Source organism: Asterias amurensis, chromosome 22, assembly GCF_032118995.1.
Source record: "Asterias amurensis chromosome 22, ASM3211899v1".
NCBI classification, from domain to species: domain Eukaryota; kingdom Metazoa; phylum Echinodermata; class Asteroidea; order Forcipulatida; family Asteriidae; genus Asterias; species Asterias amurensis.
This window is the reverse complement of record NC_092669.1, coordinates 12,516,288-12,534,731: the sequence shown is the minus strand read 5'-3', so window position 1 is coordinate 12,534,731 and position 18,444 is coordinate 12,516,288. Positions and strand designations below refer to the sequence as shown.

The window sequence follows — 18,444 nt, the reverse complement described above, 5'->3', positions numbered from 1 at the left end:
GTTGTGTGTCCCCCCAAATATGATAGCAACTGTCAGAAATTTTGTTTTCAAGGAGACATGGTAATTTGTTCTGCCATTATTCAGTCATTTGCTTTTATTCTCTCTGGTTTGTTGTTGCCCTCAAGATTTATAATCTGAAATGGAATGCAAGCAGAGGTTCTTGACATCTTATCACACTTTCCTCAGACGCGCGAGGTAAAGAACTGATATAACTGTCTGTATGTAATTGCATGCCCTTAAAGGGAAGGTACACGTTTGGTAATTGTCAAAACCAGTCTTCTCACTTGGTGTGTCTCAACATATGCATCAAATGACAAATCTGTGTAAATCTTTACTCCATTAGTCATCAAAGTTGCAAGAAAATAATGAAATAAAAAACATTCTTTCACACACGTTGTGTGCTTTCAGATGCCTAATACTGTAAAAAGGCTTCCTAGGAGTCTGTTAATACTTGAATGGGAATTTACCTCTTTCTCAAAAACTTTGTAACTTCAGAGGGAGACATTTCTCACAGTGTTTTATACTATCAGCAGCTCTGCATTGCTCGTTACCAAATCAGCTTTACGCTAATATATCTTTTTAGTAAACACCTAGCGTGTCCAGTGCCTTATAAAAGTCGCATAAAATCCTTACAGGGGAAGTATCGTCAAGATCAAAGTAGGTCTGTGTCTGTACATTAAATTATAAACTCTCCCTCAAGCCCCCTCACTCTATGTATGTCAATACCTTTAAAGGCAGTGGACACTATTGGTAATTACTCAAAATAAATATTAGCGTAAAACCTTTCTTAGTAACGAGTAATGGGGAGAGGTTGATGGTATAAAACATTGTGAGAAACGGCTCCCTCTGAAGTGACGTTGTTTTCGAGAAAGAAGTAATTTTCCACGAATTTGATTTCGAGACCTCAGATTTAGAACTATTTTGAGCATTTGAAATCAAGCATCTAACTTCGTGTGACAAGGGTGTTTTTTTCTTTCATGAATATCTTGCAACTTCGACGACCGATTGAGCTCAAATTTTCTCAGGTTTGTTATTGTATGCATATGTTGAGATGCATCAAGTGAGAAGAATGGTCTTTGACAGTACAATAGTCTTTAATGGCTGCTTGCACACTCAAACTTACTCTTGGTTGTACCTGCAAGTTTACTACTTATAGCTACCTTAATGATGAATCTTTTACAGAATTCAATTGCTGCTTAGTTTTAATGTTGTACTGTGAATGATACATGTATGTAAGGCTGTTTCAATTAGTGGCATTTGCTACGGCTAGTTTTGGCTAGTGGCTTTTGCTACGGCTAGAAACCACGTAAATTGGAAAATTCATGTAGGCTGCCCCACAGCCTGGTGGCCATGCCACACAAGGCAATTTACAGGCAACCAATCCAGGGCAATCTCCAAGAAGAAAATCCATTCACATTTTTATAATCACATAGTTTTGTAGAAAGTTGTTAAGACAATCAGGCCTGATATTTCACGGAGGCAACAAAAGCGATTGCCCCATGCCCCACGAGCATCACCTCTCAGTACCCTTGAAGTGCTACAGTAGAAATTGATACTTCATGGAGGCAGCGAAGATTATTGCCCCATGCCCCATGATCATTGCCTTGGTGCCCTTGAAATGCTACAGTAGAAGCTTACAAGTTCCTCACAGGGTACCCTTCACCAAGGAGAAAATGCCTTGGTGCCCTTACCCTTTACAAAAATGAAGCATGATGCCTGAGACATTATTTAAAAAAACACTCACAGGGACCAACTCAAGGTTCGATTTCACAAAGAGTTAAGACTAGTCTTATCTCAAGTTAGGACAAGTTTCTAACTGGGGAGTAGCTGTGAGTTTTAAATAAACCAGTCCTAACTTTTTGTGAAATCGACCCCTGAGTTGGTTGCCTCCAAGTTGCCTGGAAAAGTTGTCTTGTGTCACAAGGCCCTTAGAAACCGACACAGTCGGCAATTCAAACAAAGTGTAAATTATCATTGATATATTTAAGCCATGTAAACAAAACTCTAATTTTGATTTAAATGATTTTCATTTTGGGATATTGACTGGTTTAATGAAATATTGTTCAATAAAATCTATTTGCTTTTAAAAAAAATCAGTTTAAAGTTTGTAATTGCTTTTTTAAATTCTGTACACAGAAATTCTGTAGGGAAAAGTTCATATGTTATTATAAATTTAGACTGCATTTACTGAATGGTAATTTTATAGGGTCAAATTTGAAATGACCTTAAAAGTGATTGTGTACGTTTCTGTGAAAGTCTATTTGTTGTAAAGATGGTAAAAATAGTAAGCGTTGTACGTTGTGATATTTCTGAAGCAACCTTGTTGATTAGAAATCTATAACAAATATATAAACAAATTTAGAATCACTGAGGTCGTTGCCATGGGAGTTTTGGCATTATCCCTGGTTTACGATTGAATGCTGCTCTCAATATAGCTAGAGGCGTTTGGTACCTGGAGTCGCCTCACTCAACTAAATAGATTCGATGTTAGTGGATTCAAAACGTTTTATCTGAATACAGTGTCTACTTGCTGAGAAAAAAAAATTTGAAGAAAAAAAAGGTCATCCCTGTTTAGGTCATCTGGGTCCAATTTCATAGAGCTGCTAAGTTTATAGAACCAACAGCTGTAGTGCAACTCACCAAATAAGGCCATGTCCGAAACAGCGACTTCGGCTACAGCTACGGCTAGGGCGTGCGTGTCTGTCTGTTCTTCAACACTGACAGACGCGCTGATCTAGACGTAGCTGTAGCTGACGTTGTCGTTTCGGACACGGCCTAAGTAACCATTTCATATTTGTTGTGTTGTCATTTAGCCTTCGAGAAAGACTCTGCTAGGGTCGAAACGTCAGGCCACTAACTACTGTTTGCTTTTATACCGTCGGTCCATTTGGTTGGTAAGTTGTTTGCAACGGCTTATTCTATTTTCTCAAATAAGTTCTCATAACCATAAGTTTGTGGAGTGCTCGCAAATCTACGACCCTGTCTTTAAATGATGTTTTCTCAACAAATTGGTAGCATCTTCATGATAAATGTATCTCTTGCAAATAGGATTTAAATGAATCAACTTAAATCTGCCAAGCTGTTTTGATTGATGCTATTACTTAGAGGGGTTAACTGAACTACACTAGCATTTAAAGCCTCTGGACACTTTCTGAACAGAACGATGACAGATGTTTACCAATGTTGTGCTATTGATTTAAAGACACTGGACACCTTTGGTAATTGTCTAAAACCAGTATTCTCACTTGGTGTATCTCAACATATCCATAAAATAATAAACCTGTGTAAACCTGTGAAAATTTTGACTCATTGAAGTTGAAGTGCGAAAGAATAATGGTAGAAAAAACACAAGTTGTATGCTTTCAGATGCCTTGAATTCGAGACCTCAGCTGAGGTCGCTTATTAAACTCAGATATTTGAGTGAGAAATTACTTCTTTCTAAACTACGTTACTTCAGAGGGAGCCGTTTCTCACAATGTTTTATACTATTAAGAGCTCCCCATTACTCGTTACCAAGTAAGATTTTATGCTAACAATTATTTTGAGTAAATGCCAATAATGTCCACTGCCTTTAACTGCTGTGCATTAATATCTTTCAACCAAGCTGGTCTTTAGTCAAAAGGTCAGTTTCTGAATTGATAACTTCCTGTGTTTCTCCAACAATGTTCCATAAACAAAATTGTTGGTCTGTTTTTTGTAAAGATTATTTTTCTCTGGGGGGAGGGGCACCAGAGTTCAAGGTTTTCAAAGGTAGAGTTTTTCGTTGGTAATGGTCAAAGAGTATTCTCACTGGGTGAATCCCAACATATGCATAAAATATCAAATCTGTTGCAATGTTGCAAGAAAATATTGACAGAAAAAACCTGCCTTGTTGCAATGAATTGTGTGCTTTCAGATAACAGAGAAGGGCTTTGTGCCTGAAGCCTTATTCAAAGTCAAATTTGTTGGAGAAAAATTACTTCTTTCTCTAAAACTTCATTTCTTCAAAGGGTGCCATTTCTTTAAATTTAACAGCTCTCCAGTGCTATTTATTGATTAAGTTTTTATGGTCATCATTTTTTAGAATAATTGCCAAAAGTATACCTTCCCTTAAAACTACAGCTCCCCAGCAAGTGATATTTTAAGCTTTCTACAATCATCTTCAAACTTTATTGGGAGTTTTTAAACACTGATTTGTCATTATTTTAAACACTAACTTTTTATTTCAATGAGTTTTGGATTCAGATAGCATTTACTTTCTGCTGATTTCACGGTGTGTCATGGTGGAGAGGTCTACTGCATTGGACTTGAGTTCTTATGGGTAAGTCATCAGAGTGTGGGTTCGAATCTCAGTCAAGACACTTGTATCCCATAGGAATTAGGCACTAATCCATAATTACTTCTCTTCACCCAGGTACATAAATTTGCTCAGTTGTACTGTGTTGGAATGAGGCTGAAGTTCCCTCTAACCCTGGTTTAACCTTTGGTGCACAAAGCGGTCGCCAAAAACACATCAAATTGGACCTTTACAAACAGTCATAACTTAAAAACTATAACTCCCAAATATACCACCCTCGTTGGATTATTTAGGGTGAGTCTTGAACTTTCGTTTGGGGTGATGTTCAGCGGGGGTGCTTTTGAAAATCTTGAGAAAAACATGGTTAAACATTCTTTTTTTGCTTTTTCAAAAATTAATCTTTGCACCAAAGGGTTGGACTGCAATTACTGTACTTGTATTTCCAATGATGTCTCTTGTCTTGAGATGCCTACTAAGTTTTGCCACAGGACAGTAGGCTACCGGGTGTACACACATCCGTGTATTGATAAAATATATATTCGGTTTGTGGTAATGCCATGTGTTCCTGGAGGTAGAATTGCCAGGTAGAGTTTGTTTTTAGAGAACTGTCTTGTTACATGTTCTACTACCACTGAGTAGATTTTTTTCCATTTTTTTTTATTGGTAAAATCAAACAATATTGTTAATTTTTTATTTATTCCCCCCCCCATGGTTAGGTGATTTTGAAGGAAACTTCTCCAAAATCCATGATGACCCGACTCTCCCGTTAAGTTGTCTACTTGAGACGAATTCCTTGAAGACCAGAAGGTACAGTCCCTTTAATATTTTGTTTCCTTGCCGTGTGAGTGACCTGTCACTGTCTTGTGTAAACAGGTTGTCAGTCATATGTACCAGAAATATTGTATGACAAATTAAGAGACTTGAGTTTATGACAAAATGTTGCTGTCAATTCGCAAGAGAGGCTTGCACTTCCTGAAGGGGACCTAGGTTTCCGGTCAGAGCCTGTCTCGTTTGAGAATCCATCGTCATGACAACGGGTTATTCAAGCTTCTTTTATCGTGTGTTTATCAACTCTGAGAAAAAAAAACACGGCATTGATTCGGTCGATAAAGTCATGTCCTTCTTATCATTATTATTGTTTCCACAACAAAGTTAGATTAAACACGGCAGTGAAAAGTAAAACAAATCAGGGTTCCCACAGTTAAGAGTACAGTTGCCTCACGATAAAACAAAATCGCTGCCATTGGCCATTGTCCAAACAGGTGTAGGCGCTGTTTGCTGCGGTTTGAAAAAAGTTGTTGAATTTAAGAAAACAAAGACCACCGGACTTGTCCTGTCTTGAGATATCTGGTCGATACTGAATTCGCTGGCCTCGAGCCAGTGATCTAGTGTAAAAAAAATTGAACCCTGAATAAAAGCATTATTATAAGAGGGCAAGAAAACAAAGAAACACAATGCAGAATTGAGATTTGTGACTTCAGAATGTACAAATTTACTCTTTATATAACCTCTTCTTAAAAGTGGTTTTCATAACAAGAGTTGGCCAAATTATACCTATTTATAACAAGAACATTAGTATAGGATGACAGAAAAATAAGAAACGCGTAGCAGAAATGAGATTCAGGACTTCAATATGTACTCTTTAAAAGCAGATCCTTTTTTAACAGTGCCCTTTATTTATAAAAAAAGTTTCTTTTTATCGGAGCGAGTGTCATATGTTTTTAAAGTGTGGTGAGACTTTTTTCTTTGTAAAAAGACAATTTATCCACATCTTAAAATGATCGGTGACAAATGAGGGTGACATGGACATCAATACGTACTTTGGCCTATTTTTAAAAACCACAGCTGTTGTTACTGAGTCAGCCCTGTATGGTATAATTTTTAATAACTAGTCCCAGAGACTTTCCTGCCAGGAAATAATAACAATAAATAGGGGAAAAAATAGTTTTTATATTAATGTGGGGCATTTTACAATAACATATCAATGAGCTTCATAAAGCTGCTAAAGCAGAACAGTTTTCTGCTTAGCAGAAAGGAGCAGGATACCAGTCACAAGTTGTACACAGCTGGGCATAGTGGTTTGGCCGTTAACCAAATTCTGGTTAGCATAATATTGTTGCGCTTACCGTTTTGTGCTTAAAATCATGGACACGTTTGGTAATTGTCAAAAGCCATTATTCTTACTTGGTATATATCCCATAAAATAACAAACATGTGAAAATTTGGGCTCAGTTGGTCATCAAAGTTTCATGAAAATAATGAAAGAAAAAAAATGCCCAAGTTTTCTGATGCCTGAGAAAAGCTTCAAACCAGACTCACAGATTGAATTATTTAAGCGAGAAACTACTTCTTTCTCAAAAACTATGTTACTTCAGAGGGAGCAGTTTCTCACAATGTTTTATACTATCAACATCTCCCTGTTGCTCGTAATCAAGTAAGTTTTTATGCTGATGTTTTGAGTAGTTACCAAACATGACCCATGCCTTTAAGAAAGCTTTATGAAATTGAGGCCTGGTTATAGGGGCAATAACATTCCCCTAATATTTCTCAGCTTTCAAGAAGGGTGACTACCTGTCTGATTGCATACCAGAGTTTAAGACTCCAATCTGAAGTTATTCGGAAACGAGTCACACTTGAGTTGAGTCATTTTGGCACCACATGGGACTCGACTTTAAAGCTAGTCAGCAAAGGCTTGAGAGCAGCAACCGAATTTCATTAAGTTGCCAAAGCAGAAACAAACTGCTTAAAAAGTTTCTGCTAAGCAGAAATGAGCAGAACGTTGGTGCATGTGAAATTGTAGTTTGGCTGGTTATACCTTATTCTTGTATGATGTTGTTGTGCTTAGCATCTTGTTGTTGTCAAAGCACAAGGTGCTAAGCACAACATAATTATGCTTACTAGAATATGGTTACCATAATGCATGTAGGCCCTACAGACTAGTATTCTGCTAAGTTTCCCTCGGCACAAAATTGTTAAGACTTAACATTTTACAGGGCCTAGTTTTAGCTAAGCATAAATGAGAATACCAGTCGCAAGTTTCCCTCGGCACAAAACTGTTAAGTATTAACATTTTCAGGGCCTAGTTTCATAGAGGTGCCTATCAGCTGAACATTTTCCAGCTAAGCATAAATGAGCATAACAGTCACAAGTTGTACATCTGACATGGTTGTTTGGCTTGTAACCTTACTCTACCTGGTTAGCATGAAATTGATGTGCTTAGCTAGTTTTTGTGCTTAAAAGCAGCTTTAAGAAATGAGGCCCATTTCAGATCTGAAATAATTCCAGAGGCATGTTTCATCATTAAGCACAAGTAGCTAAGAAGCACTGTTCATGAAATTGAGCTCTGGTGTCCGTCAAGTCATATCGAGCTTTGCTTCGTACATATGAATGTTAGATACCCTGAATGTACTACTAATGGATCAACTATTATCCCCAAAGCAATGTTATTTTTGATTTACATATTTTTTATTCTATTCTTCCATAACAGTACAAAACTGTACGGATGGCACACAATGTCTCGTGGAGGGATCATATCACCAACCTGGAGCTCTATGGCAACATCCCCCAACTGAGTGAGAAGATCAAGGAGCGCCGGTTGCGCCTTGAGCTACCAGCCTATAAAGTCATCATATGGGAGCCCACCCATGGCAGGCGCGGTCCCGGAAAACCCACCAAGACCATGCTAAAGACCCTGTTTGAAGACGCAGGAGTAGTCAACAAGGAGAAGCTAATCAGCTGTATGCGGATAGAGTTGTGTGGCGTGTCAGACATCAAGCCCGACTCAAACAATAACATGGAACAACGTGACAACTTGGGTCGACTGAGTTGATGAGTTAGCGAGTACAAAACAAAACACGAGACGATATACCCCGAGATTGCAAGCAACAGGAAAAGCAAATACATACTACGATCCGTATATCTATTCTACCAGGCAGCATCAACAACACCGCAGCAAACAGCGCGCGCCTACAACTGTTTGGACGTGCAAGTTTGGGTGACGTACCACTCTCAATAGTCCTAGACTGGAACAACTTTAACGCCTTGCCCTTAACATGCTGTGGCTTGAGTTAAAGCTTGCCCTGAAAGTCTTGAGATTGCCCTAACAAAAGACTTGACTTGAGGCTTCAAACAAAGACGTTAACATCTTGCCCTAACAGGCTCTGTTTTTAGTTAAAGCTCAACCAGAATGTCTTGAGGTTGCCCTAACAAGAGTTGTTGACTTGAGGCTTCTATCAAAGACCTTATTAGCGTCTTGCCCTAACAAGAATTATGACGAGTTAAAGTTTGCCCGGAAAGACTTGACCCGTTCGACTTGTATCTTGGCCTAATACGTGCCCGACAAGACTTAGTTTAGGATTTACTGAAGGCTTGCCCTGGATTTGCTGAAATACACAACCCCCTTTTTTTCAACAGTGCCTTGAACTTTTCATATATGACGTCTCAGCACTTGCTTTTAGACAACATGTTAAACCTACAGATAATAAACAGGATGAACAGCTGAAACTCATAAATGACACATGTGAAATTGGGCCATCTATTTTTATGACTGATATTTCTTTGAGCTTTTGAGATAATTGTGATAAACAGCCCTCTTGAGATGATCAGCCCACACTGTCGAATCGAACAAAACATCTTAGAGTCCCACACAGTTTAAAGGCACTGGAACAAAACATCTTAGAGTCCCACACAGCTTAAAGGCACTGGAACAAAACATCTTAGAGTCCCACTCAGCTTAAAGGCACTGGAACAAAACATCTTAGAGTCCCACACAGCTTAAAGGCACTGGAACAAAACATCTTAGAGTCCCACACAGTTTAAAGGCACTGGAACAAAACATCTTAGAGTCCCACACAGTTTAAAGGCACTGGACACATTTGGTATTTAACAAAAATGTTATACATTAGATAAAAATATACATTGCAAAGCCTCAAAACCTATTTACACGTAGATGTCATTGTAGTACAATATTATTTTCCACTTAATATGGAAAAATATGGAGTTGAATTTGTGACAAATATTCAACAGAAATGCCCTTTACTTGTGTGGAATATTAAAGGCACTGGGGTCAATTTCACAAAGAGTTAGGACTTAGGACTAGTCCTAGGAGATATACATATTGCATGGATAGTCCTAAGTTAGGACAAGTAACTGGTCCTAACTCGAGATAAGACTAGTCCTAAGTCTTTGTGAAATCCACCCCTGGACATATAATTACTCCAAATAATTGTTAGCATAAAAACTTAAGTATTTGAAAATACATCTGACTGAAAGCACACAACTTCGTGTGATAAGGGTGTTTTTTTCTTTCATTATTCTCCTGCAACCTCCATGACCAATTGAGCTCAATTTTTCACAGATTTGTTATTTTGGTTATGTTTGGGATACACCAAGTGAGAATACTAGTCTTTGACAATTACAAAATGTGTCCAGGGCCTTTAAAGTCGCTAGGTTAGATTTTGTTCCAGAAATTTTGTCTTGAAATATTAATAGTTATTTTTTACAGACTTGGAGTTCTTTCATTATTATGAGATTAAGTCCTGATTCTTCCACTCGAAGATAAAAGGTCACTATAATGGAATTTTTTTTCTTCTTTATGATTAAAAAGTCCTTCTATGACAAATGGTTTTGAAGAGGAATATCTTCCTTAGAAGTTTAATGTTTTTCTTTTTGCCAAACAAACTGGCTTTGAAGACAACTTTTGACACAGTGCAAAGGCAACATTATGATACCCATACAAAGTGCACATATTATGGCCATGAGTTCTGCTAAGCAGAAAAATTATGATGTTTTCTTTCTCTGTGAATGTCTCTTTAATTTTTATGCAGAAAATGCCATGTGTAAGTTATAGTGTTAAGTAATAAGTCAAAGTCTTAGAAAAAAGAAAGAATTTTAGTAAATAAAAGTATTTAAAGTATCAGCTGAAAAAATGATGACTTGAAGATGTTTGAAGATAAAATTTATTAAAGGTATTTTGGCAATGTAAATGGAGGTTTATTATAAGTAATGTTTCCCTGAAGAATGTGATTAAAAGTCATAAAGTCTGCCTCAGAATCCAGCGAAATGTAGTGTTTATATTTTATTTGGTGTTTATTTTTTTTTGTTCCTACTTGTAATTTTCAATCAAAATTAATCAAAAAAATGTGAGTATATTATGGGGGATTGTTTAGGATCCTTAATTCATAGTCGTCATATCAAGTGCAAAGCAAAAAAAAGGGGATAAGTCTCAAAAATTGGACCAGCCCTATTTTTGTAACTCTTTACACACAAAATAAAAACAATTCCAAAAGTGACTGCAGAGCAGTGTCTTGCCTACCAGAAAGGACCTACAATGTACAAAGTCAACTCTTTTTGTCAATGAGGGTCACATGATCGATAAATCCCAACCGTAGCCCTTACCCCCCCCCCCACCTAGTTTTTATTATTAGACAACTTTAAAAAATGTGGGTGAAGAAAACAATGGGTAAACCTTTTTTTTGGGGGGGGGGGGGTCAAACTTCATTGAAAGTTAAACAAAACTCAAGACGGACCCTTTGAAATGCATTTTGATGTTTTGAAACAAAACTGCAGTCGTAAAAAATACTCAAAAAAGGCATATTTTGTGGGCTTTCATCTTTTTATTTTAAAGTTATCTCCCAAAACCTCAATTATTTGTTCAACGCTGAGGGCGCTGTCTTCAGTTTCGTGTAAATATTTTTTAGATCAAGAGAGGGCGCTGTCTTCAATTTATGTCAATATTTGTCCAACGTTGCGGGCGCTGTCTTCAATTTGTGTCAATATTTGTCCAACGCTGAGGGCGCTGTCTTTATTTTCGTGTAATTATTTTTTTCCAACTGAGAGAGGGCGCTGTGTACCCGGAAATTGCGCATGTGCACTGCACAATAATCGTAAACATGTCGTCTGCTCACACGATGGATTTAACATCAAAATGTTTTCATCACAAAAGACCGGTAAGTAAGGATTTGTTTACTTAGTGTGTTGATTAGTTTGTCTGGAAATAGCTGTTAGACTCTGTAGATGACGTGGGGCACAGGTAACACCCTTTTTATAGAGGGGTTAGAACTATAAAACTTGTTTGTTGAATTAGTTTGGACACGTTCACGCTGGTCATTTTTGTTACACTTGTCACTTACTTACGTTGCCATGATAAGGTAGTACATTACATCCCATACCAATCAATTCAATGCATATGGACATGATGGACGAGACAGTAGAATTTGTGATAATAATTACGGGTACTACTGGCCCCCAACTCAGCGACCATGCATTTGATCATATCAATTTAGCGTGGTGGATGTAGTAACATCTACTTCAAGTTCAACTTGAAGTTCAAACTTCAAGGAATCAAGTAGTAGATCGAGTATTCACATAAAACATAGTTTTAAAAACTTATGGCAATTGTTGATTATTGTTTCCTTTGAGTTTGATTGAGTGATTGCAGTTGACACTCACACTTTCCTATAATGTATCTGTGTGACCCATTCGCCTTACAAAAACATCAGACATTGAAAGTGTGTGTGCGGACCACGCCAAACCACCAACTGTCATGCCATTTGTAAGGTTTCAAAATTATACAAAATTGCTCAGCCCTTTCAAGAGCAAAGTTCATGGCTTGTAATTGTATTGTTACCCTGTACTTGCTTGGACCATGGAGCTTGGACTGTGGGGTTCGTTCCTCTATCTATCGAAGACGATAGCGGAACGAACCTCATAGTTCTAGGAGTACTAGGACCCATAGGAGACCAGTGGTTACCACTAATTGTAAATGGGCCACCCAGTTGAAATGGAACTCAATAATAATAACAATAAAAATGAAAGATCCCAAACAACCACCTTTTCACTCAAATTGTTGAATGTTTACCCCTCTGCAGGAATCCTTGAAGTAACCTCGCTGTTTACATCGTAAGACACAGTTTAAGTCATCACCAACCACACCATCAGCTTGCAAGAAGTCCTCAGCAGATGACAGTTTTTATTACAAGCTCCACTTCAGGAAATTAGCCGCAAATACTGGTGAGTTTCGACTTAATTTTCTTCTTGTGATGAATTTGATTGTTAGTGTGTGGATCATGAATCCAAGTGCTTTCCTCAGTCACGCTGCCCCTCACTGTTCCCAGCGTGTAACGCCCGGTTCATACCACAAGCAAAGTTTGACGTAAATTTGACGTCACAACTCTCCTTTCGCGGCGATATTCGCAATTGAGTTGAGCAGAGTTGAACTGCTGCGAATTATTCTTTGCGTATTTCTGACGTCAATATTCACTTTGCATTCGCATTTAAAGGAAGTATGAACCGGGCTTTACTCATTCTACTATCAGCCTGTACTTTAATCTAACCCCCCCTTTCCTTCATTCTTGAAACACCATCAATGTGCAACCCCTTCTAACTAACCCCCCTTTATTTGAATCTTGAACCACCCAAAATATATCACCCTTCAACCAGCCTGTACTTTAATCCAAACCTCCCCCCCCTTTCCTTCAATCTTGAACCGCCCCAAGTTTTAACCCCTTCAACCAGCATGTGCTTCAATCCACCCCCCCCTTCTTTCAATCTTGAACCGCCCCCAAGTTGTAACCCCTTTTGACCAACCTCCCCCTTTATTTAAATCTTGAACCGCCCCCAAGATGTAACCCATTCTTCTACCAGCCAGTACTTCAATCCAACACCCCTTTCTTATAATCTTGAACTGCCCCCAAGTTTTAACCCAATTTCATAAAGTCTGTTTACAAGCACAACAATTTGCTTGGAGCATGAAATTTCTTACTTGATAAAAGCAGGATTACCAACCTATTTTCCATCTGTTGCATATTGCTTGTTACTGTTGTTTGCTGATAAATCCTGAAATTCACGTGGCAATTTGACATCTCAAGACAAATGCCTGGCTGAAATGTACCAACAGTTAAAGATGCTATATCAGATTTTTGGATGATTTGACCCAAAAACTTTGATTTAAAATGTATTTTGATGGGGGTAAAGTTACAAGCTTTCATTTGAGCCATTGCTCGAAAAAGTCCGCCAATTATTAGTAGCAGTGAAATAAAGTGCTCAAAATTAATTTTTGTCAGGATCCTGACAATATATCACGTGACCAATTCTTATGTATTTTATAAGAAGCGTTTTAAATTTTTGTCATGGTTCCTGACCATTAAAAGTAAAAGTTAAACTTTTTTTCGTTAGAGTGGGTGATACTCTTTGAAATACCATTCACTAAAAAAAAATCTATTTTTTAATGTTTGGGGCCAAAAATCTGACATAGAATATTTAATATTTATTTACAAATAAGACCAGAAAATTTAGCAATCTACATTAAAATGATTTTAGGTGTTCTGGAGCTTGGTGTGGTAGAGCAATGGGCTATTTTGGAATCTGCATGGTTGGTGATCCTGTTTTTCTCAAGGAAGAAATTTCACGCTAAGCAAATTTTTGTGCTCACAGGCTTTATGAAATTGGGCCCTGTACTTTAATCTCAACCTCCCCTTCTTTCAATCTTGAACCGCCCCCAAGTTGCTACCTCTTCTAACCAACCTCCCCCTTTCTATTTCTTGACCCACCCCCAAGATATAGCCCCTTCTACTACCAGCCTGTAGGCCTACTTCAATCACAACCCCTCTTTCTCATAATCTTGACCCACCCCCAAGTTTTAACCCCTTCAGTCAGCCTGGGCCAAACTTCATAAAGCCTGTAACTTGTAGGCACAACAGTTTGCTTAGCATGAAATTTCGTCCTTGATAAAAACAGGATTACCAACATAATTTTCATTTGTTGCACATTGCTTGATACTGGTATTCAGCTGTTAGTTGCTTATAAAATCCTGAAATTCACAAGGCAATTTGGTTGGTAATCCTGTTTTTTATCAAGGAACAAATTTCACGCTAAGCAAGTTTTTGTGCTTACAGGCTTTATGAAGTTGGGCCCTGTACTTTAATCTCAACCTCCCCTTCTTTCAATCTTGAACCGCCCCCAAGTTGTAACCCCCTCAACCAGCCTGTATACTTTAATCCCAACCTCCCCTTTTTTCAATTTTGAACCGCCCCCAATTTTTAACCTCTTCAACCAGTCTGGGCACAATTTCATTAAGCCAGTAACCACACAAATTTGCTTAGCATGAAATTTCTTCCTTGATAAAAACAGGATAATCAACCCAATTTCCATTTGTTGCATTGCTTGATACTGGTATTCAGCTGTTGTTTGCTAAATCCTGAAAATCACATGGAAATTGGGTTGGTAATCCTGTTTTTATCAAGAAAGAAATTTCGTGCTAAGCAAATTTTTGTGCTTACTGGCTTTATGAAGTTGGGCCCTGTACTTTAATCAACCCCCTTTCTTTCAATCTTGAACCGCCCCTAAGTTTTAACCCCTTCAACCAGCCTGTACTTCAATCCCAACCTCCCCTTCTTACAATCTTGAACCGCCCCCAAATTGTAACCCCTTCTATACCAACCTCCCCCATTTCTTTAATTCTTGAACCGCCCCATAGAAACCCATTCCACTGACAGCCTGTACTTCAATCTACCCCCCTTTCTTTCAATCTTGAACCGCCCCCAAGTTTTCACCCCTTCAACCAGCCTGGTACATTTTCAACCAGCCTGTAACATTTTCAACCCGCCTGTACTTTAATTCCAACCCCCCTTTTATTTCAGTCTTGAACCGCCCCCAAGTTGCAACCCCTTCTATACCAACCTCCCCCTTTCTGTCAATCTTGACTCGCCCCCAAGTTGTAACCCCTTCAACCAGCCTGCAGTTTACACCCCCCCCCCTTTTTTTCAATCTTGAACCGCCCCCAAGATGTTTCCCTTTTTACTACCAGCCTTTACTTCAATCAATAACATGCCCAGGATTTTGCTGGGAAAATTTTTTGCAAACACAACACCTTCCACTGCACTTCACTTATTATTGAAAAGTTAAAAAACTCAATCATTTTCAATTTCATTCATTTTAAGTTTTATTGAATATCTTCTCCAATAAAAAAATCTAAGATACTGGTTTGAACAAGGCATTTTCAAAGCTCATAAGAATAACTGTTTACAATAAACCTATTCGGAAATTGCAGCTGTGCATGTCTGTTATTGCTGACGAAGCAATTTGTCTATCTCCCGTGACCACCAGCGGGTATTGTCAAAAGGTCACGGAAGATAGACAAAACCCGTTGTCGGCAGTAACAGACATGCGCAGCTGCTATTCCAAATAGGCTTATTGTGACAATCTAGACAATAATGTTAACACACCGATATGACAGGAATTAGTGTTCATAATATTGTGTCAGGCTTGATACGTCATTCCCCTGGTCATTGCCTTAGTGCCTTTTAAATTGACCAGTTTAAAACTGGGATTTATTTTAAGGCATTTTTACACAAAAATGCTTTTAACACTCTTTGTAACTATGTTACATTTGAATACAAACTGTCCAGTTTGATCAATGGCTCTTATAATTCAAACAATTCTTGATTCTTTGATTTCTGTTAACAGGTTCATTAAGATGATGAGGAGCAGCAGTTTCCTCACAAGAGATGCACAAGGGCATTGATGAGAACACTTAGATTGCAGCTTCATCACAACTTCAAACACTTCATCATCTCTCTACTACAAGCTTCTCGTACTTCAACTCTGTAAACTATTCAATACTAGGATATTAAGGTAGGCTCTTTTGTTTTGTGTATGAATTGTAAAAAGGTCTGTTTACAAATATACACTTTGACGGGGCTGTACTTTGACATCATAATATATTGCCTCGTAGTCCAGGCCCCGGGGGAAAGCCAGGGATGTACAAAAAACAAGTCCTCCGTCCGGTGAAGCAGTTAAGTAGCAGGAAGGCTCGACAATCACCCAGGGCCAATTTTACTTCCCTGATCCATCCCCAACCATCCCCCCCTAGTCCTGGGTCCCTACAATATTAAAATTGTGCAAAAAAGCAATGAGGTAAATTTGTTGAAGTGTTACATTTTGTAAACAGACCTTTACTAATAATCAGTCTGTTAATAGTGACTGTTGATGTAAGGTACATTATCGTTTGGTGCTGGCAGAAGAGTATTTAAAGTTATATTTATGCCATTTTGCTGGCAACGCCTAGTACAACAATCAACTCATAAGCAGAAAGCACAATGATTTGCAATGGCCACATTTCTGCTCAGCTGAAAAATAAACATGTGTTGCTACATGTAGAATTTGTCTTATCCAGTCGTTCCTAATTCATTCTCTTGGAGAGTGCTGTCCTACAAAGACCAATAAATGTTTTGGTTTATCGAACTCTCCAGCTCAGCTCTTCATAGCGTTGCCAATTAAAGTTGAACCATGCTGAGGGGTTTATGCCGGGAGTACTTCTCCTGGAGTTCTTCTGCCAGCAACTATCTACAAAATAATGGAAAGAAAATTAATTAGTATGAGTATTATACAATCATGTATCTATGTGATGCTTAAGTGGCTCACAGGTATGGGTGTTTGACGCAGCTTTGTCAAAGAACACATCAAGTTTGTTTAGTATAGATTTACACACCAACCCAGCTCAATCGTTAAGATTTCAACAAATTATGTTCAGTTCTAAGATTTTGTACCATTCATACTTTCATTTCAATGGCACTTCTAGAAAGGCAAGAGTTGAACGGGAGGAACAATAGTATCAATTGGTGGTATTAAGTTTTGATTTTAGATTCTATCAAGTAGTAAACCACAAGGGAAACTGGCTGTGTAAATTGTAAATAATTTGGGGTTGAACAAAACGTCAAACTGACTAGAGCAGGGTGTGAACCAATACGTATTTAATTATGCAGGCGCACAACTTAGTCAGCCAGCCCTAAGTTGGTGGTCTCCTCATTTTGTCAATGTTTGCTTGGGGTGCCAGTTCTTGTTTCATGCCAAATTTATTTTAAGTTGTAGGACGATAAGTCTTCTTGATCCCCAGTAAGCATGTATCCTATTTATTCTGTAACATAACCAGGGACTAAACGTATTATTAAACAGGCTAATCAGACAAACTGATTGATCACCAATGTTCAGATTAAAACGCATCCGTTGTTGTTGTTGATGTTGATACATTATAGCTAAACCGACAAGAACTACGGACTGAAGCTCTGTTGATGTTTCGATATACAACAGAGTGTGGGTTCGAGTCCCGGTCATGACACCTGTGACCTAAAGCAGGACACTCAACCATTATTGAAATGTCCTTCGCATGAGGGGGGGGGGGGACACCTGTTAAGCCGTTGGTTCTGTGTGCTGTGTAATGCACGTAAAAGAACCTGGTGCACTTATCTAAAAGAGAAGGGTTTGCCCCAAGTATTCTTGGACGGATTGGCTGCATATTACTCCACAACACCTAACAGGATACTGAATGTTGACGGTATTCAGCATCACTGAGTGATGAATATGAGCGCTTTATAAGTAACCACTATTATTATTATTATTATTAACATTAGTTAACTTACAGCGCCCTTTAATTTTGTGTGTTTGCCTACATGTAGAGATGAACAGGTGCAATTAGTTTGTCGTAGTTTAAAATAAGTGGCGTAACCAGAGGGGCCCTCAAACTTTCCCAAACATGAGACAAACTTGGGGACAATTGTCATTAAAATGTCTGTTACGGTGATAGTGAAACAGCTCTCGGGTAACCATCTTGCAATCTGCTTTGCGTGAGACAACTGCTTTCATCACTACTGCGTTTTTAATGACAAGTTCAAATTAAATATTCTCTGAAATGATGTCTTTGCCCCACTTGCCACCAGGCCCCCCTCCCTCCCCAATCTCTGGTTACACCACAAATGTTATGAACAACTTGGCTACTTTTAATATTGTTATGAATCTTGTAAACATATGGAAATCCTTTGGTAGAGTTTTAGATGTTCAAAGATCGTGTATGATGTCTTTGACCCCCACTTGCCATCCCCCTCCCTCCCTGCCCAATCTCTGGTTCCTCCACAAACGATGTAAACAACTTGGCTACTCAATATTGTTATGAATCTTGTAAATTACTCACAGTTGGAGATCCTTTGGTAGAGTTTTAGATGCTCAAAGATCGTGTAAAATGATGGCTTTGCCCCAAGATGGTGTATCTGTAAAATGACATCTTTGATCCCACTTGCCACCCCTCCCCCTCCCTCCCCAATCTCTGGTTACTCCACAAACGTTGTAAACAACTTGGCTACTCACTATTGTTATGAATCTTGTAAATTACTCACAGT

The 18,444-nt window shown here is 38.4% G+C and overlaps 1 long non-coding RNA gene and 1 pseudogene across 1 annotated transcript; both read left to right on the top strand.

Moving 5' to 3' along the window:
- Window positions 1–2,863: 2,863 nt before the first annotated feature.
- LOC139953572 (uncharacterized) lies at window positions 2,864–10,319 on the top strand (annotated as a pseudogene).
- Window positions 10,320–11,109: 790 nt separating this feature from the next.
- Window positions 11,110–15,878, top strand: LOC139953558 (uncharacterized). Its single transcript, XR_011787999.1, has 3 exons — window positions 11,110–11,223; window positions 12,145–12,286; window positions 15,740–15,878. It is a non-coding gene; the product is annotated as an uncharacterized lncRNA (long non-coding RNA).
- The last annotated feature ends 2,566 nt before the right edge of the window (window positions 15,879–18,444 follow it).